The 17,486-nt window shown below is 39.9% G+C and overlaps 1 protein-coding gene and 1 pseudogene across 2 annotated transcripts in view; one reads left to right on the forward strand and one right to left on the reverse strand.

Moving 5' to 3' along the window:
• FAT3 (FAT atypical cadherin 3) overlaps positions 1-17,486 on the reverse strand; it is a 593,682-nt gene that overhangs the window by 255,938 nt on the left and 320,258 nt on the right. The gene's annotated exons all lie outside the window — the stretch shown is intronic.
• On the forward strand, positions 153-889 carry LOC101345914 (high mobility group protein B1 pseudogene; annotated as a pseudogene). Its single transcript, XR_186582.3, has one exon. The product of XR_186582.3 is annotated as a high mobility group protein B1 pseudogene (transcript).

Consider the following 17,486-nt stretch of genomic DNA (forward strand, 5'->3'; position numbering starts at 1 on the left):
CTGGGAAAAAATTTTTGGACAGTACAAGTCAGACAAAGGTCTAATCTCCATAATCTACAAGAAAATCCAACAGCTCTACAACAAAAAGACAAATAATCCTATTAAAAAATGGGCAAAGGAGAGGCTGTGTCTGGCTCCCGCTCTCACAACCACTGCAGTACATTGAGCTCCATAGAGACAGCGCCGGGCCAGGCAGAGCAGGATGGCACTGGGTGACTCTGCGCCTTGCAGACGAAAAATAACTAAACAAGGGCAAAGGAGATCCTAAGAAGCCGAGAGGCAAAATGTCATCATATGCATTTTTTGTGCAAACTTGCCAGGAGGAGCACAAGAAGAAGCACCCAGATGCTTCAGTCAACTTCTCAGAATTTTTTAAGAAGTGCTCAGAGAGGTGGAAGACCATGTCTGCTAAAGAGAAAGGAAAATTCCAAGACATGGCAAAGGCGGACAAGGCGCGTTATGAAAGAGAAATGAAAACCTATATCCCTCCTAAACGGGAAACAAAAAAGAAGTTCAAGGATCCCAATGCACCCAAGAGGCCTCCTTGGGCCTTTTTCTTGTTTTGTTCTGAGTATCGCCCCAAAATCAAAGGCGAGCATCCTGGCCTATCCATTGGTGAGGTTGTGAAGAAACTCGGAGAGATGTGTCATAATACTGCTGCCGATGACAAGCAGCCTTATGAGAAGAAGGCCGCTAAGCTGAGGGAGAAATACAAAAGGATATTGCTGCATACCGGGCTAAAGGAAAGCCTGATGCAGCCAAAAAGGGAGTTGTCAAGGCTGAGAAAAGCAAGAAAAAGAAGGAAGAGGAGGAAGATGAAGAAGATGAGGAGGACAAAGAGGAGGAGGAGGACGAAGAAGATGAAGATGAAGAAGATGATGATGAATAAGTTGGTTCTAGTGCAGTTTTTTTTTCTTGTCTATAAAGCATTTAACCCCCCTGTACACAACTCACTCCTTTTAAAGAAAAACAATTGAAATGTAAGGCTGTGTCAGATTTGTTTTTAAACCGTACAGTGTCTTTTTTTTGTATAGTCAACACACTACCGAATGTGTCTCTAGATAGCCCTGTCCTGGTGGTATTTTCAATAGCCACTAACCTTGCCTGGTACAGTATGGGGGTTCATTTGGCATGGAAATTTAAAGCAGGATCTTGTTGGTGCACAGCACAAATTAGTTCTATATGGGGGTGGTAGTTTTTTTTCATCTTCAGTTGTCTCTGATGCAGCTTATACGAATCATTGTTGTTCTGTTAACTGAATACCACTCTGTAATTGCAAAAAAAAAAAAAAAAGTTGCAGCTGTTTTGTTGACATTCTGAATGCTTCTAAGTAAACACAATTTTTTTTTATTAGTACTGTCTTCCTTTTCCTAGGTCTGACATTGTTCTTCTTGAGGGGAAGCTAGGCTTTTTTGCTTTTGCCCATTTTGGGTCACATGAACGATTTACACCATCATCTTTTCATATAGTTAGCTGATAACAAAAGCTTTCATCTACACACCCTGCATACTCATGATGGGGGTAATAACAGTTGAATTGAGACAGTTTTCATCCATAAGTGAAACTCAAATCTTGGTCAGTTGATACAAAGGCACGTAGCCCAGTTACAGCATTTTCAAAGTGAAGAGTAACCAGTACTGTCACAGGATGGGACTATTAGAACCAAACACGCTGAAAGTCTGTCCTTGAAGGACTAAATAGAAAGGTATGTTGCAGTCTTTACATGAGGACTCTACATTCTTTTAACTCCCATTACCATGTAATGGCAGTTGTATTTGCGGTTTCCACATTAACGAAGGCCTAAGAACGTATCCCCAAAAGCGTGAGCTTAAAATGCAAGATGGCCATATTAAGTATTTTGTTGACACTTGACCCTGCAAAGGCTCTAGAAAATACTGGCTATAAATGCCTTCCTATTTATCTAAATACAGACTGTTCAGGAAAACTAGAGATTCTCCATTATAATTAGACATTTTAAATTAGGCCACCCTTTAAAAGCATGCCATTTAAAATAGGGTATATTTTCCTATATTGTAGTTTGTCCCTTTATAAGTCAAACAGGAGGAAAGAAGAAAAGGTTTACATCTCAGTGTCAATGATCAGTTTATTCAGATTTGATTTTTCTTTTACAAAACCCAGACTTATTCATCAGGGTCATACGTTTACCTGTTTAACAGCTTAGGGAACAATTTGGCAATTTTGTGGTTTTTGAGATGATCGTTCTCTTAAAGTGTCAGTGTTTTCAAATAGCGTTCTTGTAATTTACACGCTTTTGTGATGGAGTGCTGTTTGTTATATAATTTTGATGACTTGGATTCTCTTCCATTTGTTTATGTATAATTTCGGGAGGAATACTGACATCTGAGTCCTGGATGATACTAATAAACTAATAATTGCAGAGGTTTTAAATATTAGTTAAATGGTATTCACTTAAGAATGTTAAGATTTTGTTATTTTTAAGTTTTCAATAGCTTTTAGCGGCACCTTTTAAATAGGAAGGACGGCACACTTTAAGAATCACTTTATACTTAAAAATAGGTTAATGGGCTGATGAAAATATTTATCACATATTCCTGGTACTCTTAGGGGGTACTGTATATATGTACTTAGGAGGAAAATTGGTTTTATTTTCAGAACGGTGAGGATTAAAGTGATTTTCTAGAGCAAGGCACACATAAGTGAAAAAGCAGGGTAGGTAGTCATAAATTTAAAAGATTTTATATAACATTCAAAGCCAAATGAGGGGATCTCAGTAGAAAATGCTGAAATTGTGTCTTAAAATTCATCACATTATTAGCCAAGGGGAGAAATGACTGCCGTTTTCTCTGATTTTCATGGACGTTTCTACTATAGCTATAGCACTAGCTTTGTCACATCTGTTGCTAATAAGTTTGATCTGTTTAAAAGTGAATTCTGCCTCAAGGGAACTTCGCTAATGTGTCTAGTGGGTGTGTAATGGCTACTAGGCTACTATTTTGTTTTTAAGATGTTGAGAATGCGGATAAGGGTTTTTGGTTTTTTTCAGTTCGGGTAATTGTTTAATTGGCTTCAGATTTTGACAGGAAAAAGTTGATAAAAACCGACTTTAATCTGAAAACTTCCGTAGTTGGTTTAGTGTTCCAACGGTATCCCCTGAAACGCCTGTCTCCAAAACTCAAGCAAACAGAGGTGGGAGGCAATTTAGATAATTCAGTGTAAAATCATGGTATAACTTTGGAGGTTTTTATTTTTTAAACTACAGGAACTATTTTAATAATGCTGAAAAATAGTTACAGCACTATGGGGTATAAAGAATTTCTTAAAACATCCAGAAAGAATTAAATAATCAGTATAATTTTTGCACTGAACACTGTGTTTTAAACATTGGTAAGGCATACTGATTAAAACTCAAATAATATCAATTTCCTAACTTATATAGAGGTTGGGAGCTATTGCTGGCTAATTGCTGTCATTCTGATGGTCTTGCATTAAGGTATTGCTAATACTTGCCCTATTTATAATTTTCTTAGAATGAAATCTGAAAAAGGAAAAAAAAATGGGCAAAGGAAATGAACAGACACTTCACCAAAAAAGACATTCAAATGGCCAACAGACACATGAGGAAATGCTCGTAGAGAAATGCAAATTAAAACCACAGTGAGATACCATCTCACCCCGACATTACTGGCACGAATCAAAAGCACTGGAAATAACAAATGTTGGAGGGGCTGCGGGGAGATCGGAACTCTTATGCACTGCTGGTGGGAATGCAAAATGATACAACCATTTTGGAAAATGATATGGTGCTTCCTCAGAAAGCTAGAAATAGACATATCATTCAATCCAGCAATCCCACCCCTAGGAATATATCCTAGAGAAATAAGAGTCATCACTCAAATAAACATATGCACACCTATGTTCATGGCAGCATTGTTCACAATAGCAAAACGATGGAAAGAACTAGATGCCCATCAACAGATGAATGGAAAAACAAACTATGGTACATACACACAATGGAGTACTATGCAATGAGAAAGAACAACGATGAATCTGTGCAGCATCTCATAACATGGATGAAACTGGAGGATATTATGCTGAGTGAAATAAGTCAATCACAAAAGGACAAATATTGTATGAGACTGCTATTGTAAAAACCCATGAAAAAGTTCACACACAAAATGTAACAATCTTTGTTGGTTACCAGGGATGGGAGGGGTGGGGGGGAAATACTAAATAGGCAATATAGATAAGTGGTATCTTGGGTGAAGGGTGAGACAGTACACAGTACAGAGGAAACCAGCAAAACTTGTACAAGGAAAGGTCATGGAAGCCCCATAGACACATCCAAACTCCCTGAGAGACTGAATTGCCAGGTGGAGGGCTATTGGGACCATGGTCTCGGGGAACATCTAGCTCAATTGGCATAACACAGTTTATAAAGACAATGTTCTACATTCTACCTTGGTGAGTAGTGTCTGGGGTCTTAAAAACCTGTGAGCAGCCATCTAAGATACTCCACTGGTCTCATCCCCTCGGGAGCAAGGGAGAATGAAGAGAACAGGATACAAGGAAAAGATTAGTCCGAAAGACTAACGGACCACAGCTACCAAGGCCTCCACCGGACTGAGTCCAGTACAGCTAGATGGTGCCCGGCTACCACCACTGACTGCTCTGACCAGGATCACAACAGAGAGTTCTGGACAGAGCTGGAGAAAGATGTAGAGCATAATTCTAACTCCCAAAAAAAGACCAGATTTACTGGCCTGACAGAGACTGGAGAAACCCCAAGAGTATGGCCGCCAGACACCCTTTTAGCTCAGTGGTAAAGTCACTTCCGAGGTTCACCGTTCACCCGGGGAGTGGACAGCCCCATAAAACCAAATGGGACTAATGAGGCACAGCAATCCAGGGACAAGGACTAGAAGGCAGAAGGGAACAGGAAAGCTGGTGATAGGGAACCCAAGGTTGAGTAAGGATAATGTTGATGTGTTGAGGTTGTTAACCATTGTCATAGGGCAACATGTGTACTAACTGTTTAATGAGAAACTATTTTGTTCTGCAAACCTTCATCTAAAGTGAGAATCGCAGCACAATTGGAAGAGCATAGTCGATGTCACTGAACCGTGCATGTAGAAATTTTTGAAATGGTGTATCTTTGGCTATGTATATTTTCCCCAAAAAAAAAAAAAAAAGGTCAAGAAGGTAGAAGGTTGACATGTTGTGGGGTTGTTAACCAATGTCATAAAACAATATGTGTACTACTGTTTCAAGAGAAACTATTTGTTCTGTAAGCCTTTACCTGAAGTATAATAAAGAAAAAAAATCTATCTGTTGCTATCACTCGTCTTTCTTATTTAGAATATTTTCTTTCTTCTGTTTTTTATTAATTAGAATGAGAAACATTGCTGTCAGCAGAACCAGATGAACATAACTACAATTGGTACTTGTTAAATTTTCGAAAATCTGTTATTTTTACCACAGTCATTCTTCTGTGCTTGACAATGTCATGTTGTGAGACGCATCTGGTAAACGACTCCGTCTCTGGCAAGTACATAACGGAGACAAGTGAGGTCAGCTGCGACGGGCCGGCGGCATTTAAACCAAATGCCAACGTGCATTTCTGGGAGGTTCTGAAGGAATCTTAATTTATTTTTGAGGCAAACACAGACACTTCTAACCTCTTCTGTCTCACAGTATTAAAATGATTTTGACTGTAGGACATAATTGGCTAAAAATGACCTAACAAGCTCTTGGAGGAGTCTGAGCACAAATCAGCACCACAACTGTCATGGATGACAAATGAGACAAATGCAACTCCTCGCTGAGAATTTTTAGGGCAGGAATTTCAGACCAAACATATGACCAAAATTAAAATGGCTCCTTCTTTATTAAATCTCATACTGCAAACAAAATACAAAACAACCCATCCACTCTTGTTGGGAGCGAAGGACAGGAAACAGGGAGGAAAAACTAAATAGAGGAAGAGGAACTCATCAAAGCACTCATTCAAATGGCAAACAAGTAAACAAACAATCTAATATTTGAATATATTATATAAGAAAGGTGTTTTCCTCAAGAATCAGAAGTTAATTTAATATTTAAAATCCTGGGACGAAAGTATATATCAAATTCATTATTCATTTCATGTTCTTTTTCATAAGCTACACTGGTATTTGTTATTCTTTGAAGAGATATAAATCACCTATTTAAAACTGCGTGTATGTGCGAGTGCATGCATTGGTGGGAATGACACGTTCACGAAGTGCAGATATTGTGTCAGATGTTTTATCTCTATTGACCCATTTTCTGGAAGAATAAAAAGTAAACTTAAAGGAGATTTGAGAACCTGAATAAGAAATGGCACATCAATAATCAATGTCACACCAAGATTCTGATTGCAGTCACCTTCTTCCTTCAGTCATTCCACAGACATTGACAAATGTATCCTGAGTATCAGGAGACTGAAGGAGAACTAAGATCAATCAGACCAAGTCACTGCCTTCAAGTCAATCACAACCTGGTGGGAGAGGCAGTTATGGGACAATTACTCATTATAATCTAACAGATTAAAGATACTAAATTACTCATTCTCTGCACTATGCGTTGATGGAACACAGAGCTGTGAGCTGATCTCCCTGAAGGGAGAAAAAAGGAAAAGAATCAGATTGGATTTTGAAGGATGAACAGGAGTCTACCAGCCGAGGAGAGGACATGCCATGCTGAGGATGCATTTTGTGTAAAAGCATGGAGACGAGAACAAGCATGCACTCGGAAACACAAGCCCAGACACAGTGTAGCGGTAAGGGTTGGGGACGCCGATATTTGAAGGGGAAAGGGACCAACCAAAAGCCAAACCCATTGCCATCAAGTCGATTTCGACTCATAGCGACCCTACAGGACAGAGTAGAACTGCCCCCATAGGGTTGCCAAGTCTGTAATCTTTATGCGGAAAGGGTAGAGGAGCCCAAAGTATGTTCTTTTGTGATATTCTAAAGAGACTGGTTTTATCCTTGGGCAATGGAGAGTCAATGGTGATTTTAGAATCTCTATTTACATGAGCTTATCTCTGTTTTCAAACAAGAATCAGCAGCTACACAAAAGCTGGACTGGGAAGGAAAAAAACTTGAGCTGGATTCGTTGATGCAGGCCTGATTTACAACAGGGGGATGTTGAGGAGTAAGAGGAGATCAACAGGTTCATAAAGCAGGACTTACAGTTCATCAGATGTGATGGTGATGATTGGTTTGATATGAGAAGTGAGAGGGCATTTAAGGATAAGGTGTTTTTTTTTTTTTTTTAGTTTGACCAACTGGGTGGGTGGTTGTATATTTCTCAAAAAAGGAAGAACAGGTTTAGATGGCAGAACTTTTGGATGTGCTGCATGTAAGATTTTATTCAAGAAATTCAGATGGAGCTGCTCAAGAGGCAATTAGATATTTATGTCTCAAGCTCAGGAGAGAAACTGGGCAACCATACTCAGAAATTATACTCTTCTTAAACTGCAGGTCTATGTCATTCTCCTGCCTAATAACCCCCTTTAGCTCCTGCACTGTCACCAGCATCAGGTCCAAAATCCTTGTCCTAGCCACTATGATCTAGTCTCAACCTTTATTTCCAGTCATATCTCCCTCAAACCCAATGATCAAGCCAAATAAGCCACCTGCTCCTCCAGGATGCTGGGTGTTTGCCCTGCTGCCTCAGCTCAGCATTCCCTTCCCGGCTACATTCACTCCAACAGGTGAAATGTGAACTGTCTCAGGCTTTATCCCAATATCACCTTGGCCTTAAAAAGTGCTCTCCCAACTTGCTTGGTGGTAAACAACCTCCTCTTCCTGTTGTTGTGTGCCATTGAGTCAATTTTTGGCTCATAGCGACTCCATATGACAGAGTAGAACTGCCCCATAGGGTTTTCTAGGCCGTGATCTTTAAGGGAGCAGATCGCTAGGTCTTTCTCCCATGGAAGTGCTGGGTGGGTTCAAACTGCTAACCTTTCCGTTAGGAGCTGAGCACTTAATTGCTGCACCACCAGGGCTCTTCTTCCTCTGGGCTCCCTGAAAAGGCAGTTCACACCTCTAATGCATGATCTTACCTCCTGTGGCTTGCCCCATCACCAACTCCATAAGCTAGTGTCCTACACCGGACTGGGAGTTTGTTTGGAACAGGGCCATCCCCACAAGATGCGCTAAATAAAGAAAGGTCTGCAGAACGGAAATGGCTCCTTGAGCTTAGGACATACAGCAGTCTTTGCTCTGCTCAAGGGAGCAGAGTTTGCCTGTCATATCGACAGCTAAAAGCTTCAGAGCTGATCAGCCAGGCCCCAGTGGGGAATAGAGACCTCAAGATGATGCAGTGAAACATGACAAATGTCTTGTGGAAATGACAAAACAGCAAAGATTAGACTTTCCTTTTTCTTGGGTGTTCATTGGCTTCTCTATTTGGCATGACCCTTCCTGCCAGGACCAGAGTGTCAAGCAAGAACACACGAAGAGGGGGAGTGAGCTTTGTTTGGCAATTTAATTTTGAGGCTTTGATATTTATGTGCTCATAAGATTTTTTAAAAATGATTATTGCTAATGGTGTGAAAACACAGGCATCTGTGGCTCTGAATATGGCTCATTTCAGGCTGTAACCTCAGCTGTCAATAGTTTAATTATCTTTCAAGGAAAACTGCATAACTTGACCTGTAATTATAAAGGAACTCCTCTAGAAAGGAGTCAGGTTAACGAGGAGTGGACCTCAGATTAGAGGGCAGCCTCTTCTTTGTAAACTTTATCATCACCCAAGAGTTAGCGATGCAGAAACAAGTAGAAAGATGCTCTCTGTCTCCAATTGCTGCTTCTACTTTCTGCTGTGCTTGCAAGGCTGATACCACACTTGTGCCTGCTCCTGATAATGGCTCCTGGCATAAGATGCCCTCTTCTTGCTCCACATTAACTGAAAAGACATGAACAACTTGGATTTCAAGTGCCAGTTTGAGTAGTTATGTCCTGAGATTCTGAAAAAAAAAAAAAAAAGAAAAAAAGCCCCTTCCGTATTTATGGAGCGCCTGGGTGGTGCAAATGGTTTATGTGCTCAACTGCCAACTGGAAGGTTGGGAGTTGGAGTCCACCCAGAGGCACGTTGGAAGAAAGGCCTGGCGATCTGCTTCTGAAATACCAGCCACTGAAAAACCTATGGAGCACAGTTCTACTCTAACATACATGGAGTCTTCATGAGTCAGAATCCACTGGACAGCAACTGATCTCTCATGTGAATGCCATTCTAGCAATTATAATAACAGTATGTTAATACAGACGTAGAAAAAACACAGATCATCTGCTTGGCTACCAAGAGAATCACTTTTCTGTATAATAATCACTCACATTCACAGATGTGTAAGGCATGCATCTTCAGACATCTGCTTGGAAGATCCTCTGGCTTTCAAACAAAACACAAAGATTCTTTGTATCTCTACATCTTAGAATTCCTTTCTCACAATCTCCACCTGGACTATATAAATAACCAGTGCTTATTTTAGTAAAAAAATTAGATGTTGATTTATTGATCATTTGTTAAAAAAAAAAAAAACCTCTCTCCTTCTTTCTGAAACATCTACTTTTTCAATTTCTAAACACAAATATGCTTTTCCTACATATGAATTTCTTTATGCTTCTGAACAGGTGAGTGGAGATGGGGACATTTATTTATTTGAGTGGACATGTGTCCACATGCTCTGAAAGGAAAAATAAAAAAAAAGGTGCCAGCACATCATACAACAGTGTAAGAAACAACGGACTTTAATGCCCATCCATTATGCCTTGGAATCCATGTGTGAAAATGTCTTCGTGACTCTAGGGGGTCCTCGGAGGCAGGATGTGGATCTTGGAAGGGAATTCATTTCAAGGCTTCACCACATATGGTAACAGTGTCTCTTCTCATAGCTGTGAAGCAGTTCCGGACAAATCATGGACCATGGCCAGGGTTCAAAAGACCACACACCTTTCTGTTCCCTTAATGAGATGGCATTTTATCAAGTTTATATCATGAATATCTCTGTGCCCTCTTGACTCAGATGTCATTGTGTGTTGGATGTAAACTCCAGCGACCAGAATCTGAATAGCTATCACATAAGCACTTCCTAGTGAGCCCCTATTCTTTCCCTTACTCACCCCTGTCTCATCTCCCAACGCCATCGGCTCCTCTTGGGTCTCGAGCCATTTCCAGTACCACTCAACACATTTCTTTGGCTCAATCTTGCAACTTGCTTTTTCTCTTCATTATAAAGTACTTACATAATGAAGTACCCAGATTAAAAAATATATATGTGTGGATAGATAGATACGTAGAATAATATTTTTTAAAAGATTAACTTTTATTAGATCTGTTAATATAACTCCTGTTGCCACTGGGCCTAAATGTCCAAAAAAAAAAAAGAAGAAAAAAAACCCACTGTGAAGACAGCTGTTGCTGTTTAAGACATAATCTAAAACAAGATATATTTTACGGGCTTAGGATTTTAGAGAAAATTTGAAGTGACAGCTATATGACGAAAGCCTTTCAGCCTATGAGGTCAGTGACAGGTTGATTCTGTTATTATTACCTTTGTCTCAAAGCCGTGAAACCCAGAGCAAGGAAACCCTACGTCCACAGTTTAAGAAAACAATTAAAATCACAGCTGTAAAGACCTAGACTTCTCATTCCCTGTTCTCTGCTTACCAAAAAAAAAAAAAAAAAACCATTGCCCTTGAGTCAATTCTGATTAACAGCGACCCTATAGGACAGAGTAAAACTGCCCCCATAGGGTTTCCAAGGAGCGGCTCGTGGATTCAAACTGCTGACCTTTTGGTTACTACCGAGCTCTTAACCCCTGTGCCACCAAGACTCCTTTCTACTTACAGTCTCCCTGAAAAAGTGACCACCATGAGGCACCTCTCAGTCATACTTAAAACAAGAGTGGGCCACAGTCTGGGGTGGGAATGACTATTTTCTATTGCAGGATTGGTTATTGATTTGGACATCTCAGTGGACAGACCTCTGCCCTGAACTCCAGAAGGATACTGCCTGCTTATCTCTATCACCTGCCTCTAGGTTGGTTCTTGCCACCCCTTGCCTGGTCCCCATCTCTTTTGTAGGATGTTGTAAAAGATACCTAGATGCCCTTGGTATTCAACTGGGACTCTGATGTTTAAAAGCACGTTTGTAAACCCTCCCTCACCATCACAAATGTTCATGTATTTCGAATCATCAGTTTACTCTCTTAGGTTAGAAGCTAAAACACTCAGCCAAAAAATAAACAGATAGCGAGACATTCAATGAGCTATTTGGGTTTTTATAATGCTCCTACTTATGTGGTGCTCCCAGAAGTTCATCAGACCAAGGGGGGTAAAAAATCTAAAGTGGCGCATACCGTTCTTACACTAACTCTCCCCTAGTTTTTCCCTCAAGTTTCTTCTGCACACCGTCTGAAAAGAACAACCATTTTCTCAACATGTGGTTAAGTGAAAACTCTAGGAAAGGGCTCTAACCTTGGCTGATGCTTCCTTTTTTCCTAGTACCTTTTCAACTCCCCTCCAAGACTGACAGTGTAAGAACAGCATATTCACAGGGCTGGTGTCCACATGTGCAGGATGTCCAGTCTCAGTTTCCTGAGGTGCTCGTCATGGCAGGCACTTCATCATCTCCCCTGTGTGGCTACTCCCTGCAATGTGCCTTCATCATTGCCAATCAGCACTTGTCACTCACAGTTTGGGAACAAGGCCATCTTCTACCATCAGCTTCCTGCTTTCCTCCATTACGCTCTGGGCTTTATAACACCATGTCTAAACCTAGGCAGTAGACTTCCTGAGATATTATTTCACAAGAAACCAAGGTTCCTACCTTAATCTTACTATTTTTTCTTCATAGAAACTTCCTGAGTTTTTCATCTGTAAAATGAGGGAAGTTATGAGGAAACTGTGAGGAAGGGCACAGGATGTTTGTGAGTAATCTTAGGAAGGAAGTCCCTGGGTGGTGCAAACAGTTAACGTGCTTGGCTGTTAACTGAAAGGTTGGAAGTTCAAGCTCATCCAGAGGTGACTCAGAAGAAAGGCCTGGTGATCTATTTTCCATTGAAAATCTTATGGAGTGCAGTTCTACTCTGACACACATGGGATCCCCATGAGTTGGAATCGACTTGACTGCAACTGGTTTATTCTCAGGAAGAGAAGCAATCCTTATCTGATGTTCAGAGGCATGAATTTATGGCAAAGGGCTTTGAAGGGAGCACGCCTATCAGCTTTCTAGGCTAATGACTGCAACCTAATTTGGGTGTAGAAACTCAATTTCCGACACAATTATGTAAGCACGAAGTCTCGTTGTCTTCCTACATTCCCTGAACTCTATTCTCCAATAGGAATGAAGAGTAGGAACATCCAGAATTGGGAGTCAGTCTCCACTTGGGCTTACATTGGCACCCTACCATGTGATCTTGAGAGAGCTAGCTGACCTCTGTGAACTGTAGTTTTCTCCACTGTTAGAAAAGAAAAGGGAGAACTAACTAGCCTTCCCTCCATGGAAGTTATGCAAAAATGCCTAGCACATTTTCGTTTATTTTCTCTTTTCCATAAACTCCATAGTTTGATAGGAGATACGAGAATCTAGTTTCTCCCATCCCCAAACAGGAGCAGCAGCTGGACAGTGAGGGTTTGATGGGCTGAAAAGGGGGAGGGGAATGATGGCAACACTGAGGATGATGATGATAACAATGACCAAGACAGTGAAAACAACAACTAGTTGTTAGACCCTTTACCCATAGACTCTTAAAAAATTTAACTCGCTGTTTACCAAAAGGTCTGCAGTTCAAATTCACCAGCTGCTCCTTAGAAACCCCATGGGGCAGTTCTACTCTCTCCTACAGGGTCGCTAGGAGTTGGAATTGACTTGACGGCAACGGGTTTGTTTTGTTTTTATGCTAAGCTGACGAAGCAGGTGGAGCCAGCTCTGTCTCTAAAAGATGGTTTATTCAGAATATGTGATGGGTCCTTGAGGAACTATAAGCATGTCTACTTTTAGAGAAGAACTTGAAAAGACAGGTGGCTACTAACAATGCAAAAGATTAAAAATGCTCAGGCCTTGTTTTCTTAAGTTAGCACTGATTCAACAGCCTCCTTGAAGGCAACAAGGCAAAATGGCAAGAACATTGGACTGGGGTCTGAACACCTGGATGAACTCAGAGCAAGTTAGAGGCATTCAGACTAGTCTCCTCCCACTGTGTCCCCGAGAGATGCCAGAATAATTCCTCCTGCTCTGCCCACAGGTCCAGACTGAGACGCTGCCTCATCACCGTGAATGACGCCTAGTCTGGCTGTGTGCTGTCCAGTGCGGTAGCCACCATCATCATGTGGCTACTGAGCACGTGAAATGTGGCTAGTGCACATGAAGAACTGAATTTTTTACTTTCATTAACTTCAAGTAGTTCAAAATTAATTAAACAAAATGACTGTTGATTCAGTTTCTGGAACACTTTTGAATATGTCTAAAATAACCTGGATATGTGAACCTATTTTTTTTTACTGTAAATTTTATGAAACTAAATATAAATGAAGTATTTCTGATGAAAACTCAGCATTTGAACTGAAATGTGTTATAAGTAAAAAATACACATGGGATTTTGAAGACGTAGTATGACAAAGAATGTAAAATATCACATTAATATTTTTATATTTATTACATATCAAAATTACAATATTTTATGTATACAGTTAAGTACAATATACCATTAAAATTAATTTTGCCTGTTTTATTTTTTTACCTTTTTATGGTGACTACTAGAAAATTTAAAATTGCATATGTATTTATATTTCTTTCATTCAGCACTGGTCTAGACAGTTCAGAATTGGACATAAAAATTCAGATACTGTCTGACCACTAAATATGTGGTGGGAATACTATATCCTTTATAATGGATTTGTCAGGTCTAATAGGGCACAGGCTTTAGAGCCACAAACTGAATTTGAATCTGGCTTCTACTAATTTAGTTATCATCAGTCTATTCTTGCCAACTGAGATCTTCCTAAACCCTGATGCAATATTTGAAAGTATTCACTTTTCCTTTTATGTCTATGTTCTCTGAAAATATGATAAATACGCATTTTAATATTTAGTCGGATGACAAAATGCCGTGGAATTCATCTGGGAGGGCTGCAGAGAAGATGTGTGAATTCCATAGCATACTCCAACTTCCCTCCACCAGTGGTAAGAGGGAAGAAGTCTCCTTTCACAGTCCCGTTGAAGGTGCTCTTTCGTACTCTACATGTTGATTTCATCATATGTAGAGTACCTTGGCTACCCTACCATAACCTTGGCTACTTCAAAGTCCGGGGCTACACCCACTACTTCCTTTATATGGCACACAATGTAGAGAATAATCAAAGGTTGTTGACTAAACTTCTGCCAGGGGTCCCTGGGTGGCGTAAACAGTTAAGAGCTCCACTAACTGAAAGGTTGTAGGTTCAAACCCACACAGAGATGCCTAGGAAGACAGACCTGGCAATCTGCTTCTGAAAGCTCACAGCTTCGAAAACCCTATGGAGCACAGTTCTACTCTGCACACATGGGGTCCTGATGAATCAGAACAGACATCACAGCAACTAATAACAGCAATAAACTTCTGCCAGCAAAACTGTTATCCAGGAAACAGTAAATTAGGGCCACTATGAGTTGGAATCGACTCAACAGCAATGGGTTTGGTTTTGTTTTTTACATCAAAAAGTCAAAATGGCCTCTGGGTATCGGCCCCACATTGTTTACTTCTTCATAGCAAGCTGAGGCCTGTTAGCCCAAAAAAGTCCTCCGGTGCCAAATGCAAATTTATACATATCCAATTACTTTAAAAATAGCTCAGAATAAGCAGATTTTTAGCCACTTAGAGCCTGCCTGCTTTACATAATCTGTGTACTGCACCCAACATTTGTTAGTCCCAGAGAAGACAAAATCCTATAGTTATAAGGACCCTGAGGTACTGCTGCCTTTGGAGCTCTCTGACCCAGAGACTCTCCACCAGGCTGAGGGAGGACCTCCCTAAGGTGCACACAAGCCCCCACCTCCCTTCTCCTCTTCCCTGTTTTTTCATGCCCTTTTCCTCTTTTGGCGGCTCCCTGTGCCACTTGCCTCTGGAAGACCTTCACCTGTGGGGGATCACCCTCTGCATGCAGCTGTCAATGCGACCCCAGTAGAGAGTTTGCTGTATGTACCACACTGCTGCCTCATGGTTATGTCTCTTGTCTTGATCAGCCCCGAATTCCCTTGAACTCACTACATAAATTCAACCTTTCATGAGTATCTTTAGTCAGTACAATTTGCTCACTCTGTTTGTTGGATGGATGACTGTATGCACTACCGGAGTTGTATTTTATGGATGGCCCAACCACTTGGTGTAACAGGGATCAGCCCAATCTGCCTTGACCAGGGGCGGGGTGGGGGTGTCTTTGGTGATGATACTAGAAAATCAGGCGTGTTCTATACAGAGAGATCTGAAAAATGCTTAACATTGGGACTTCCCTGTTAAAATATAACATAAAATATAAACTCTGAGTCCCTGAGCAGTGCAAACCGTTAATGCATTTGGCTGCTAATCAAACAGATGGTGGTTTGACCAAACTTAGAAGAATTATTAAAGGGAGTCCTTCGGTCTGAGAACAAACAACTTCAGAAGACAGCTTGAATCTAGGACGCAAGATCTCACCAGCCAGACACCAACCTAGGAAATGAACTCTCAAGGACTATTAAAAAAAAGAGTTACAACACGGAACAAGAGAGGTTAATCTGTAAATGATAATAACATCAGAATAATAAAAGAGGGAATAAATAAATAAATAAAAGAGGGTATAGAACTTTCTAATGGAGAGGAAGGTAAGGCAATATCAAGTAATAATAGACTGGTTCAAACCTAGAAAGATAAGGGTAAATTTCAAGGTAACCACAAAGAAAGTTAAAAAACCTGCTCATCGAAATAAAGAAGAAAAACATAAAGTCTCAGTAAGAACAAAAACCTACAAAAAAAAGAAATGAAAAAAATATCCACAAACAAAAGCAATTCAGCACAGGAGAGTAAGAGGAACAAAGAAATTGTAAGCACCACAGAAAAAAGCACTACAAACTGACAACGATAAACTCACACCTATCAATAATTGCACTGAACGTAAATGGCCTAAAAGCACCCACAAAGAGAAAGAGAGTGACAGAATAGATTTAAAAAAAACAGGATCCATCAATATGCTGTCTACAAGAGATACACCTTAGAAACAGAGACACAAATTTATTAAAAATCAAAGGATGGAAAAACATTAAGCAAACAGCCACCAAAAAAGAGCAGGAGTGGCAATACTAATCTCAAATAAAATAGATTTTAAAATAAAATCCACCATAAAAGACAAAGAAGGGCACTATGTTATGATTAAAGGGGTGCTCCAGCATGAAGACATAACCATAACAAATATCTATGCACCCAATGACAGGGCTCCAAAACACATAAACTTTAACAGCACTGAAAAGAGAAATTGACAGTTCCACTATAATAGTAGGAGACTTCAACGCACCACTCTCGGTAAAGGACAGAACATTTACAATAAAACTCAATAAAGATACAGAAGATCTAAAGGCCACAATCAGCCAACCTGAACTCAGACATATATAGAACACTCCACCAAACAACTGCAAAGTACAAATTCTTTTCCGATGCACATGAACATTCTCCAGAATAGATCACATCTGAGGCCACAAAGCAACTCTCATCAAAATCCAAAACACTGAGATAATACAATGTATCTTCTTTGATCACAACATTATCAAAGTAGAAATTAACAATAGGAAGAGCAAGGAAAAAAAAAAATCAATTACATGGAAACTAAATAACACCTGGCTTAAAAACCACTGGGTAATAGAAGAGATCAAAGATGGAATAAAAAAATTCCTAGAATTAAATGAGAATGAAAACACGTCATACCAAAACCTTTGGGACACAGCAAAGGCAGTGCTCAAAGGTCAATTTACAGCAATAGATGCACACATCAAAAAAGAAGAAAGGGACAAAATCAAAACATTAGCTACAGAACCCAGACAAATAGAAGGAGAACAGCAAAAGAAGCCTACAGCCACCAGAAGAAAGTAAATAATAAAGATTAGAGCACAAATAAATAAAATAGATAATAGAAAAACAATAGAAAGAATCAACAAAACCAAATTTGGTTCTTTGAAAGGATCAACAAAATCAACAAACTACTAACCAAATTGACACAGAAAAACAGGAGATGATGCAAATAACCCAAATAAGAAATTAAATGAGGGACATTACAACAGATTTAACTGACATAAAAAGAATCATAACAGAGTATTATGAAAAATTTTACTCCAACAAATTTGAAAATCTGGAGGAAATGGACAAATTTCTAGAAACAAACTACCTACCCAAACTACAACAAAGTGAGTTGAAAATCTGAACAGACCCATAAAAAGAGAAGAGATTGAAAAGGCAATTAAAAAAAAAAAAAAAA

This window comes from Trichechus manatus, unplaced genomic scaffold, assembly GCF_000243295.1.
Source record: "Trichechus manatus latirostris isolate Lorelei unplaced genomic scaffold, TriManLat1.0 scaffold00141, whole genome shotgun sequence".
NCBI lineage: Eukaryota > Metazoa > Chordata > Mammalia > Sirenia > Trichechidae > Trichechus > Trichechus manatus.